Source organism: Gossypium hirsutum, chromosome A13 (genome assembly GCF_007990345.1).
Source record: "Gossypium hirsutum isolate 1008001.06 chromosome A13, Gossypium_hirsutum_v2.1, whole genome shotgun sequence".
Classification (NCBI taxonomy): Eukaryota; Viridiplantae; Streptophyta; class Magnoliopsida; order Malvales; family Malvaceae; genus Gossypium; species Gossypium hirsutum.
In genome coordinates this window covers 41,942,895-41,956,772 of record NC_053436.1, presented here as the reverse complement: position 1 = coordinate 41,956,772, position 13,878 = coordinate 41,942,895, and the positions used below count along the sequence as shown (strand labels likewise).

At 37.9% G+C, this 13,878-nt stretch overlaps 1 non-coding gene across 1 annotated transcript; it reads right to left on the bottom strand.

Annotated features, from left to right (window-relative positions):
• Nucleotides 1-12,682: 12,682 nt before the first annotated feature.
• Nucleotides 12,683-12,789, bottom strand: LOC121213333 (small nucleolar RNA R71). Its single transcript, XR_005908716.1, has one exon. It is a non-coding gene; the product is annotated as a small nucleolar RNA R71 (small nucleolar RNA).
• Nucleotides 12,790-13,878: the final 1,089 nt, after the last annotated feature.

Genomic DNA, 13,878 nt, shown 5'->3' with positions numbered 1-13,878 from the left:
TTTCACATCAAATTTGTGGTCCCAAAACCACTATTCTGATTTCACTAAAAACGGGTGGTTACAACATGTCTAACAAATACAGAGCCCGCTCAGATCGTCAGCCCCAGGAACAAAAAGGATGGCGAGCCTTGTAGACATGTGTCTAGTAGGCCTGGAGTCCGCAAAGAATGTTAGTTTTAGGGATAGAGAATGTCAATGCTAGAGGCAGTGGAGTCAAGACAAAATAGTAGGGTCTTATCATGAGATGTAACAATATCTGTAACAATATATATAAATACCCAAATACTCTAATAAATAATACATGAGAAAATATTACTCAATAATTGCTACAATGAGCGTGCACAGACTTCCAATCATTACATTTTTTCGAGTTTGATTAAGTGTTCTTCAGCTTTCAAAGTAAATGGCTCAACCGAGTGAAAATTTCTCCTTTAACTCTACATCGGACAATCTGAAGTGTTAGGTTCCCGTAACCAACACAATGAAACAAAAATATTTGTTGGGTGGTTTGCTGAGAGACCAAAAAATCTCGACGATACGGTCTATCGGGGAGCTTTTGGCCCTTTGGACTTGAATACCTCTACAAGTTAAGGGTTGCCACTCCCTCTCAACCAAGATGCACCACCGCAGCAATTCTTAAACCTTCAGAAGAAAATGAGGTTTATGAGGGAATAGATGGTTGCTTAGGAGGCACGGTTCGAATGACAACAAGCTCTTCAACAGGAGCTGCTGAAGTAGAATTAGGAGCTGCAAAAGAAGCTACATTTTGATAACTCCGATTTTGAGGATAATGTAAACACGTAGGACGAAGCCCCAGGCACACAGATTAAAGAATTGAAAAATGATATGAACAAGTTGCGCAAGGGCTACAGTCATTACACTCTGAATTGCAGGACATGGATTGGTTGTTATGTTCCAATAATCCATTGACCTCTTAATCCGCAGTGGTGAACTTACCATGTGACCTTCAAGGTCTCAAAAGATATGTTTGAGGGAAGAAGGGACGTGTGAGCTCCTCTGATAGAGTACAATGACTACATGAATGTGCTGGGAGTGCCAAGGATTAGTACATATCCCTTCCACAAGATTCAATTCAAAACTTCTCACAGTTGGGACAAATGTTCTTGGGTAGTTTCAAAACCCACAGAGCAATCATGAATACACCTATGGGACCCATGTCCCTGAAACAAAGGGAGGGCAAATCCCTTCAGAACTATGTGAAGAGGTTCCATGAAGGGACCCTAAACACCAAAAACTTCAAGGACCAATAGGCCATAGATGTTTTTATCATGAGAGTACAAAATGGCCACGTACAATATTCCTTCATAGATAACAGACTGCAGAGTCTGCCTAACCTTTACAATTAAGACCACAAGTTTGTAGAAGTAGAGGAAATCAAAAGAGCATCGTGTGCCACCTTTTAGAGGGAAGACAGACAGTTCAGAAGCAAAGAAGGACCCCATGGCAGACAGGGCCCCCTAGCCAATCACTACGATAAGAAAAGTTAGGCCATAGAAGAGCCAGGCCCAAGGTGACACACTCAGGGCTCCCTTGAGAACCCAGCAAGACCGCACCAGAAGATATGTTCCTCAGGGAAGGTTTGAAGCTTACACCCCTTTAAATACTACTGAATCTACATTTTCACTCAAGTCAAGAGCCTTGGGATCTTACCCAAGCCACCTCCAATGGGGAGCATTGAGAAAAGGATAAACTCTAGGGACCGATGCGCTTTCCACGATGACCTGGGACACAAGACCAAGAATTGTTTCACACTGAGAGATGTTATAGAAGAGGTAGTTCAAAACGGGGAGCTCGTTGAGTTTGTAATCAAAGTGGTTCACAATAAGGTAAGAACTCGCGTAGCGATCCAAACGGTAAGCAAAATGTTAGAGGTACCATCTATATGATCGTAAGTATAGAAAAGGAATGGGCGGGTTCTAATAAAAAAGAGGAGGGCATACATGCAAAGTGTAATGTCAGTTAGCTCTCCCAATAGGTCACGGAAGCAGGAAAAGTGGAGTGTGGAATCTAGTAGCAATGACGAGGAACTTGTCTGCGACGAAGAAGGTAACAATCTGATGGTGGTCTCGATAATAGTCGTGGGTTTCGAGGTCCAAAGAATACTAGTGGATAGTGGAGTGTGGTGGAAGTGTTATCCTGATACGTATATCGGAAGATGCTGCTAAAGGAACAGACATTGTCCAGGGCTAACCCATTGTATGATTTTGCAAATCACCCCATTGATGTGAGACGCTCAATAACCTTACCAATCACCTTAGGGGATGGCAAGCACACAACCATGAAGCATGTTCAATTCCATATGGTAGACCACGCAATGGCATATAATGCCATATTTGGGAAGAAAATAATGAGGATGGAAAAGATGCTGGTCGTAATGTTCTACATGAAAATCAAGTTTCTGACAAAGACTTGGTTGGATTCTTTCAACCAGATCAGCGAACTGTGAAGTAGTATCATATGTTGTTTGTCAAGAAAGCGAGATAGCCTATGGCTGAAGGGCAAAGTTTGCAAGGACCTGAATTGGCAGGTCAGGTTCTTGATTTAGATAGTGTGGACGTAAAAGATGAGCACAAGAGTAAAAAACCCAAGGCCACTGGACACAGTGAGTCTCTACAACTATTTTGTGATAGTGAAGAAAGGATTGTAAAAATTTCTTCAACGTTGGAAAAAGAAGAAAAAGTGTACTGATCCGATACTTGAGGAATAATCTGGATGTTTTTGCTTCGTCTGCAATAAACATGCCAGGTGTGGACCCTTAAGTAATTGTGTACAAGTTGAATGTACTGCCCGAGATGAAGCCAATAAAGTAAAAGAGAATGAGGTTTGCGGCAAAAATGATGGAAGCGGTGAGATAGGAGGTAGCTAAGTTGTTATCGGCAGGATTCATCAGAGAAGTGGAATATTCAGAATGGGTTTCAATTATAGTAATGGTTAAGAAGGAAAAAGAATGGAGAATGTGTATTTACTTCACCAACCTTAACAAAATGTGCCCTGAGGACATTTTTCCCCTACCCTTGATTAATCGATTAGTGGATGCCTCGACGGGCTACAAGTAAGTGATCCTCATGGACGCTTTCTCAAGATACAATCAGATTCTATTGGATTGAGGTGACCAGAAAATACAACCTTCATCAAAAAAGAAGGGCTTTTTTGCTATTGGATCATGCCATTCGACCTAAAAAATGTGGGAGCAACCTATAAGAGACTAGTAAATAATATATTCAAGAACTACATAGGTCGCGAGGTAGAGGTCTACGTGGATGACATTTTAGTAAAGAGCGAGTCAATGAGGGAACATGTGCGAAGCCTATCAGAGAAATTTACAATCCTAAAGGCTTACAACATAAAATTAAATCTCGAGAAGAGTGCTTTTGCTGTACGAGCTGATAGGTTTTTAGGGTTCATGATTTCAAAAAGGGGGATAGAGGTGAACCCAGAAAAAATCTAAGCCATCATGGAAATGCCTCTTTCGTGAACCATAAAAGATGTACAATGCCTCACAGGCAGAATGGTGGCACTCAATAGATTCAATTCCAAGATGGTAGACAAATGCCACCCCTTCTTCAAAGCTCTGAAGACCTCCTTCTCGTGGATCAAAGAATGCCAAGCAACCTTCAAGGAATTGAAACTATATCTAACCTCCCCTCCACTTTTGAAGTCTCCCTCGGTAGGAGAATCCCTCTACCTATATTTGCCTACCTCGAAAGAGACAGTTGCAGCAATGCTAGTTAAGTTAGAGGATGTCCGCTAATTCTCAGTATACTACAATAGCAAGATACTCCAAAATAGTGAACTAAGGTACTCAAAAATAGAAAAGTGTATCTATGTTTTGATAATTGCAGCTTGTAAATTACACCAGTACTTCTAAGCCCATCCAGTTGTGGTGATTACCAATCATCCCATGAAGGAAATGTTGTCCAAGGCAGACACTTCAAAAAGGGTAAGAAAGTGGAGTATTTAGTTTGTTGGATTTGGAATAAACTTTGCCCCGCAAAGAGCAATAAAAGAATAAGTTCTAGCTGACTTCATAGTGGAATGTTCCTTTGAAAGAATTGAGGACGCAACAGGTAATATGGGTTATAACTTGAAATGTTAGATAGTAAATATCCTATAAAAATTCTATGTTGTATAAACATTGATGGTAGTTAACAATTTGATTAGTTATATTTTACGATGAAGCTCCATGTGTATTTTATACTAAAATTGCTTTCTCACTTGTTGCATGTTGTTTAGTAGTTAACTCACCTCTAGAAAGTGTACATGCAATTGATAATTCAAAATTTTGGCTAGTTTATGTCAATGGTTCTGCAACCGAAATAGGATCGGGAGCAGGTGCACCATAATTGACTCTAGTGGCAGAAAATGGCAATAAAGATTTTCATTTGGGTTCCAAACATCTAATAACACCACTGAATATGAAACCTTGGTATCGGGATTGCAATTAGCATGCCAGCTAGGAGCTAGAGACCTGGTTGTCCACACAAATTCACAGTTAGTGGCAAAATAAATGAATGGAAAACATGATGTAAAAAAAGTGGTACTAAAAAAAATCATGCAATGGTAGTCTAATTACTCGCAAGGTTCGACAAAGCTCAAATTAAGCAGCTTTTGAGAAGTGACAACACGCGTGCTAATGCTTTTTCCAAATTAGCATCTTCTATTGTCATCAAACAAAAAGGGAAAATCCTACTCGAGCATAGGCAAACCCCGAGCTATGATGCATTGCAAGTATTATGAATGGATCAAGAGGAGACCTGGATGTCACCAATAATTCGCACCCTCCAAGGTGAACCAGACAACCGACGGAAGAAAGAACTCATAAAACTACAATACAAAACCGCAGGGTATGTCATCATTACAAATTACACATATTTCCAAATTCCCAATATACAAATTTAATATTTTAATATCGCAAACTCATTTGATTACACGATGAAATAAGATAATGTATTTTATCCTACAATTGATAGATACACCCTTTTGGAGGGTGTACTATATAGAAAGGGATTTTTGTACCCACTACTACGGTGCCTATCACCACTTAAGGCTAAATATGTTATGCGAGAAATCCATGAAGGAATTTTGAAATGATCACTTAGGGGGCAGACTACTCACAAAAAAAATCTTTAGACAAGGGTATTACTGGCCTACAGTCTAGAAAGACACACACCAATTGGTTCGCATGTGCGATTCCTACCAAAGAAATGCCAAGTAGAGCCTCTCCAAGTAATGTCAAGTCCTTAGCCATTCGCAACTTAGGGGGTTGATATCCTTGGCCCATTCCCTATAGCTACGAAACAAAAGAAGTTTATAAAAGTGGTTGTGGACTATTTCACCAAATGGATTTAAGCTAAAACTTTGGCAACTATCACAGAAAAACGGATGGAGTCTTTTCTATGGAAATCGATTGTCTCTAGGTTTAGGATACCTTGCATGATTATTATAGACAATGGTACATAGTTCCAAGGAAAGTTTAAAAATTTATGCACTAACCTCTAGATAGCTCTAGCTCAAACCACGGTGAAAACACTGTAGATTAATAGGCAAGTGGAAGCAATGAATAAGAAAATTCTAACAAGCCTCAAGAAAAAAGTTGGCAAGGCTAAGGGTGATTGGTTGGAAGAACTACCTGGAATTCTATGGGTCTTGTGAACTACACCTCATACCGCAATGGAAGAAATAACTTTTTCGCTTGTCTACGGTGTAAAAGTTGTAATCCTTGTAAAGAATGGTTTAAGGTCGCACAGAGCACATCACTTCAATGAGGAAACTAATCAGGAGGCCATTAGGCTAAATCTTAACCTAATTGGTGAACTTAGAGAGGAAACTGAAATTAGAAACGTAGCATGCGCCCAACAAGTAGCTCGTTACTACAATTCCAAGGTAAAAAAGGTAATTCCAAGTGGGCGATCTTGTCTTAAGAAATACCGAAGCTAGTTTACACACTTCACAGTAAGGAAAAGTGGCTCCAAATTGGGAAGGGTCATATAAAGTCATAAAGAAAATGGATTTTGGAGCATATAAGCTAGCAAGAGTAGAGGGCACAATTGTACCACAAACTTGGAATGCCTAACATCTCAAAAAGTATTATCTATAAATCCTTACCCTATAAATGAAGAATCTTTCCCTAATAACATTTGTGTCATGCTAAGGCTCGCAAGATTAAAACCGCAGCCTCCAACACAGTTAGCAAGAGCAAAGCTCCTTGCTGTCAACTAAGGCTCGTAAGTAAAAAATTGCAATCTCCAACACAGTTAAAGAGAGCAAAGCTCCCAACTGTCATATTAAGGCTCATAGGTGAAAAATCGTAGCCTTGACATAGTTAGGAAGAGTTAAAAACACTTAGCTGTCATACTAAGGGTTGTAGGTGAAAAACCACATCCTCCAACATAATTAAAGAGAACAAAGCTCCCAGCTGCCATCATAGGGCGTAGGTGAAAAACCATAGCATCTAACATAGTTAGTAAGACTTATAAACTCCCAAAGTTCATAAGGCTCACAAGTGACAAATCGCAGCCTCCAACACAGTTAGCAAGAGCAAAGCTATTAGCTATCATATTAAGGTTCGCAGGTGAAAATTTGCAGCCTCCAGCACAGTTAGCTAGAGTTAAAAACTCTCAGTTGAAATATTAATGCTCATAGGTTAAAATCCGCAACCTCTAACACAGTTGCGAGAGTTAAAAACTCCCAGCTTTCATACTAAGGCTCGCAGGTGAAAAAATGTAGCCACGACACAGTTAGCAAGAATTAAAAACTCCTGGTTGTCATATTAAGGCTCGCAAGTGAAAAACCCCAGCCACAACATAGTTAGCAAATCAAAAGCTCCCAACTAATTATTTCAGAAAATATGACTAAGTGCAGAACAACTCGCAAATTCATATTCCCAACTGATTATGTTAAAAAATATGCTTATGATCAAAATAGATCATGAACTCGAAGCTGATGATCTTTAAAAAATTTGTTTAAGTAAAAAAATTAATGAGAGCGATGTAGTCACACAATAAATATGCTAAATTCGTAGAAACTATAAAGTTGTAACAATAGTTAATAAAAACAAATTTTCTAAAAAATAAAACTTCATTTTATTAAAAAGAGGGACATACAAGGTTACAAGAACGACAAAAAGATAAACATCAGTTAAGGCCATCACAAGTCTGGGAAACTTCAATATTGTCAATAATAGACTCAATTGAAACATCACCTCTCCCTCTTTCTTAAACAGCCTTAGTATTTTCAACAACAAACTCAGTGGCTATATTGCTAGTAACCACAACACTTGTCTCACCAAGACCACCCTCAAGGTAAAAGTCCATAAACCCCTCCACTTTGGTATGAACTCTTCTGATGCAATCCCCAATAGACAGCGAACACCAAAACCCAATTTGTCCATCTCTATCTCGTAGAGAGCATCAAAATCAATGTGGCGAGCATCGAAAGGACTAGCGGCAACTTGGGTGTAAAGGAGGATATTAAACTTAACTTCAGTAAGGAGACTTAGCATAGTCTCTATAGAACTTTTCTTAAGTCCCTCTAAGTCCTCAGCATGCTTTTGCTCACACCTTGCCATGATATCCTTATGCTCAATGATGATGAAATCCCTAGTTACCTTAACATCCTTAACAACCCTCTTCAACTCAGCCTCTAGAACCCTATTCTTATCTTTTTTTGGCTACAATCTCGGTGGATAGTTCCTCAATTTTTACTTGAGTTGTTGCCAAGTTCGTAGCAAGATCCTAACCCTGTTTGTAGAGTACCTTATTCTACCCCCATTTCTAGAAACCGTTTGCGCTCTCTCTCACATGAGGCTACAAGCTCTTTATAGTGAGCCTCAGCCCCAATAGTATTTTCTCTAACACCCAAGCTAATTGTGGTAGCTTCAGTAAGTAGGTTGCGTAAAGTAGAAATAAGCTGAGTAAGTAGAGGCACTTCATGACCACTTGACGATTCGGTATGACGCATGCACTCTTTAACGGTCTTAGGAACCAAAACTTCATAACCTTCTATTACCCCATACAACTCTCTCACGTTCAGATACCTATGAGCTGAGAAGAGCTCACTGTCATCTTTGGAAACAAACTCTTCAATGGAAGGTAGAGGAGTAGTAGCACAGAATAAAGCGTGAAGAGAAGGGTTATCAATAGCTATAATGAGAGAACTCACCCTGGAAGAAGAGTTCGTAGGAGAGGCAGTACTAGCAATTACCATAGTAGAAGCCCTAATGGGATCTTCTCTCATTTTTTGATAGTATTCCAATCTCCCACTAGTCGTCTTCTCCTTGCTGCTGACTACCACATTGGTAGCTCCCGTCCTAGTCCTACGCTTTTTGTGTACTGCATGAAGTCTAGATCGCAGGCCTAAAACGTCTTCCATCTCTTCAGAAGTGCCAAATGTTTCCTTAGAGTCACTTTCGAAAGCCTGATCCGTGCCTGCACCACCAACAACCTTAACATTAATGAGAGTAGTTAACATATTAATTAGTGCAACCCTTTCTACCCGCAAGGAGACCACCATCCATGGGAAAGGATTTATACCACAATAGTTGTAGAAATAGTTGGCGGGCTCCTCTCGAAGACCGGTCAGATCTTGGCCTAACTCATCACTGTTAATAGTGTTATAAATTCCATGTGGCCATGTCTGATTTTTAGCAACTGCCCCTAAGGCTTCAGCAACCTTTCTACTATCCCCTCTGTATGTAAGCTTCATCTCATCTCTTTACCATTTGTAGCACAGAAAATAGGTTTACCTTCGACAAGGGCCCTAGAAGCACATTCTCGTGATGGGCAACGGGGTAGTAATCGGCCAACGATGGAAAGAAAAGAAATAGGCAAATAAATTTTTTTTACCTTGAGAAAGATCTTAAGATGGTTCTGGATTCAAGGTTGAGTAATTGTAAACCTTAGGGCTCCAAAAAAACCCTCTTTTAAAGAAAACCCTCCCCACGTCTTGAAAGTTTGAATAGATAAAAAGTTCCAACGGTTAGATACACACGTCCAAACACGTGGCAAAGCACATATTAGATTCCAATAATCGATGTCTATTCTACAAGCCACAATACAAGCGAAATGATGGTCCTAAAAAGTGCCACTTTATAACACTCCTTAGGCCCAATAAGGGGAACTATTGTTATACATCAGTGAACACCAATTTGAGTCCTAGATAGGTTCCAGATCACCAACCCATGACCCGAATAAGTCCTGCTAGAATATTTGATACAAGTCGACCCATGAGAGGTTAGCAAAGTGAGTTCACAGGCCCAGCTTGCAAGGCAATCTCACGGACCCGGCCCGCCATAGTCTTAGTTCACATATACCTAAGGAGCTTGCAGGAAGGACAAGCTTGCGGAGCCAGCTCACCACAATCTCAGGTTACCTATACCCAATGAGCTCATAATCACCCAAACACATGTCTAGTAGGTATAGAGCCTGCTCAGATCGTCAACCCCAGGAACAGAAAGGACCGCATGTTCTGTAGACATGTCTCCAGTAGTTTGGATTCCACAGAGAATGTCAATACTAGAGACAGAGAATGTCAGTGCTAGAGGCAACGGAGGCAAGACAAAATATTGGGGTCCTATCATGAGCTGTAACAACATCTATAACAATATGTATAAATATCCAAATACTCCCATGAATAATACACGAGAAAATATTCTCAACAAAAATTAATATTTTGTTAATTTAATCCCTTAACTAATAATTAATAAAAATCACTTAATAAACTAATTCTAATTCATAACCAAAACTTTCATTTTAACAATTAACATCCAAAATAATAAAGATTCATCAATGGTAACATTTAAAATCTTTGATAGTTTCGAAAATGAAGATACAGGTTAGTTAGACCTAGTTGTAACGATAAAAAAAACACAAAAATTACTAAAAACGAGTAACCATTTATTACCATGCAAGAGCTACAAGCCTTCCGAAACCATAAACTCTTTAATGGTGTTTTTAACATTCATTTTTGGTGAAAAAATCCACTAAGGAAGAAGACGAATGTTTTATTTTTCTTGTTTTTTAGTTAAAATTATTCAATTACATATTTACCCTTTAATTAAACATATATTTTAGCTCAATTGCATCCTTAACTATACATTTGTATATCTAATGGACAAATTACATCATAAGCCCTCTTTCTTTTAATATTTAAACTATCAAATCAATGCAATTCGATAATTACTAACTTTTGTGTCTTTCATAATTTAGTCATTTTTATTCAATTAACTAACTAAACATTAAAATTTATTTTCCAAAATTTAATATGACTCTAATGTAACTCCAATAAATATTAATTAAATAATAAAACACAATCGCACCTATCAAAATTGTGGTCCCGAAACCACTATTTCCGACACCACTAAAAAACGGGATATTATAGCCTTCACGGAATTCTATCTTCCATAATTTCAGACAGAGACCCAAAGTTACTTCAAGATTCTGGAAGCAACTACAGAAATCATTGGGAACTAAGCTACAATTCAGTATTACATCCTACTCTCAAACATATGGTCAGCCTGAAAGAGTCATTCAAGTCCTAGAGGATATCGTAAGAAGTTGTGTGATTAGCTTTAGGTTCAAATGGGAAAGGTATCTTCCTCTGATTGAATTTGCCTACAATAACAGTCATCATGTCAGTCTGAAAATGTCTCAATTTGAAGCTTTTTATGCAAAAAAATGTGTGATAAACCATAAAAGTAACTTGTTTTAATCCCATCCTTGGCATGTTTTTGGATGATTTATTATATAATTTAGTGAATTTGATGCTCCTAATCCTTTAATTTCATGCTCCTATACTTAGGAGAGCATAGGGGAGAAAAAGAAGCAAAAAACGAGCCAAAATTAAACCAAACGATCTACTTTCAGGATCCACAATGCCTGGCCATTCCCACACGAGCTGATCACACGTCCCTGTGAGCCACATGAGCTGGCCACACGCCCATGTGCCAGCCTGTGTTGATATCACTCCCTGTTTCCCAAACATGCAAAAAAAAGCCAATTTTTATAGATTCTGAGCATTCTAAAGCCTATAAATACAAACTAGAAGAGAACCTAAGGGAGCACGCAGAGAAGAACGAAGAAATTACTCGAAGAATGCCGTTAGAATCAACTTAGAAGAAGGATCTCCTTTAAGATTAAATATCTCCAGTCAACTTCTCTAGAAGTTTTTGGGTTTCTTTATGCTTTGTTGTTTTCCTAATTTTGAGATGTTTTCCTCCCAAAGTATGAACTAAATTCCCTAGATACCTAGGGAAGATGAAACCTATGATGCATCTTGTTATTTAATTTTCTGAATTATATGATAAATACTTGATTTCTTGATCTCAATTATGTGTACTTATTCAATGTTTTAATGTTTTCACGATATTAATTAATGATTGATGTGCTTAATTTAGTGGAGCAAAAGTCCCTATTTAAAAGAAGATCTGGCATAATTGAGTGGAGTTGCATGCAATCCTAGAAATAGGATGACGTAAATCTACCAAATTAGAGTCAAATATAAGAAAGGAATCAATAGATCGAGTTAATACTACAATAGCGGTTTTAATTAGAAAGAGATTTTAATTAATCAACTTAGAGTCAGTTATTTTTACTCTCAAAAGAGATATTAATATAAGTTAGGGATTTCTACAGATCAAGGAAAGTGAATAAATCATTTAATTCAGATTCAGAATAATAAGTGAAGTCTAGGTGGATTCTTTCTTGGGTATTGTCTCTCATATTGGTTTATTCAATTATTTCCTTACTTTATTTTCTGTCGAGTTCTTAATAATTAGTTTAGATAACTTAAAAATAAACTTCTCCAATTTATCAGCTAGATAATAAAAAGAAAGTAATTACTAGTTCTTTTAGTCCTCATGGATATGATATTCCCAACTCACCATAGCTATACTATTATTCGATAGGTGTGCTTGCCTTTGTAGTGATTTTAGTTAGTTAAGTGAATCATCATCAAGTTTCTGGTGTTGTTGCCGGGACTAAGATATTAGAAACTCTTAATTTTTATTACTTTAGCCATTTTTATTTTTATTTTTTCTTATTTTCTAAATTTTCTTTTATTTACTTCTGGCAGGTTCCTTTAGTTTATGACTAGAAGAAACCCGGCGGGACCACTTTTATTCAACAGTGAAATTGAAAGCACAGTTCGCAGAAATCGTAGAGAAGCGAGGTAGAATCGACAAAGTACAATAGAAGAGTAAGAGGACGTTATTGTTATTACTGAGGAGATGGCTGATAATCATAATAACCAGCTACCTCCTGTGGTTGCTGTAAATCCTATAAATCTGAATCCTACTCCTCGTAATATGTACGATTATTCCAAGCCCAATTTAACTGGGGCTAAATCGAGTATTGTTAGACCTAATATTACTGAAAATTATTTTGAACTGAAACCTAACACTATTCAAATGATTCAACAGTTTGTTCAGTGTGATAGTTTGTAGGACGAAGACCCAAATACTCATTTGGCTAACTTTCTGGAACTTTGCGACACTTTCAAGATAAATGGCATTTCTGAATATGCCATTTGCCTTCAGTTGTTTCCATTCTCATTAAGAAATAAGGCTAAATAGTGGTTAAACTCCCTACCACGAGGTTCTATCACTACATAGGAGCAACTGACTAAGAAATTTTTGTTAAAGTACTTTCCACCAGCTAAGATAGCTAAGCTGAGGAATGATATCTCTTCCTTCATGCAAATGGATTTAGAAACCCTTTACGATGCATGGGAGAGGTATAAGGATTTATTAAGAAGGTGCCTTCACCATGGGTTACTTCTATGGCTACAGGTTCAAACTTTCTACAACGGTTTGAACCCCTTAACTAGGCAACTAGTCGATGCAGCCGCTGGTGGTACTTTGAATAATAAAACACTTGACGAGGCTGATGAGTTTATAGAGGAGATGTCACTGAATAATTATCAGTGGAAAGTCATGAGGACAAAGTCGACAAAAGCAGCCGGTGTTTTTAACTTAAATGCAGTCACCATGTTATCAAACTAGGTACAACTCTTGAATAAAAAGATTGATGGTTTATATGTTTCTACACAGGTACATCCAATGATGCAATGCGACTCAAATGCAAGTAGAATAAATAACTCAGAATATTTACCCTATGGTCCTAGCATGGAGAATGAGCAAATAAATTATATGGGTAATAATTCTAAAACTCAAAATAATCCTTATAGTAATAACTATAATGCAGGATGGAGGAACTACCCAAATTTCTCATGGGGAGGTCAAGGAAACCAAAGACCACAACCTCCTCCAGGTTTTCAACAACAACCATATCAGCAAGAGAAGAAACCAAACCTTGAAAAGATGTTGGCAAAATTTATTTCGATGTCAGAGACTTGTTTTCAAAACACTAATACGACCTTGAAAAATCAATAAATGTCGATTCATGGGCTTGAAAATCAAATCGGACAACTTGCTAAATTAGTTTCAGAAAGGCAACAAGGTAGTTTGCCTAGTAACATCGAACCCAACCTAAAAGAGCATGTGAAAGTAGTTACACTAAGTAATGGAAAGTGTTAACTGAACCTGAAAAGAAGCTACATCAGGAATCTGATAAGGAAAAAGACGAGGAGGTAAAACCCAAAATGAGTGAAACACTGGTACTTAAGGAATATAAACCACCAATTCCATATCCAGAAAAGTTCCAGAAAGACCGTATAGATACACAATTCGGTAAATTTCTTGAACTCTTTAAACAGTTGCACATTAACTTACCTTTTGTTGAAGCTATTTCTCAGATGCCTACATATGCAAAATTTTTGAAAGAGCTATTAACAAATAAAAGGAAGTTTGAAGAGCTATCTACTGTGGGACTCAATGAGGAATGTTCAGCTATTCTTCAAAAT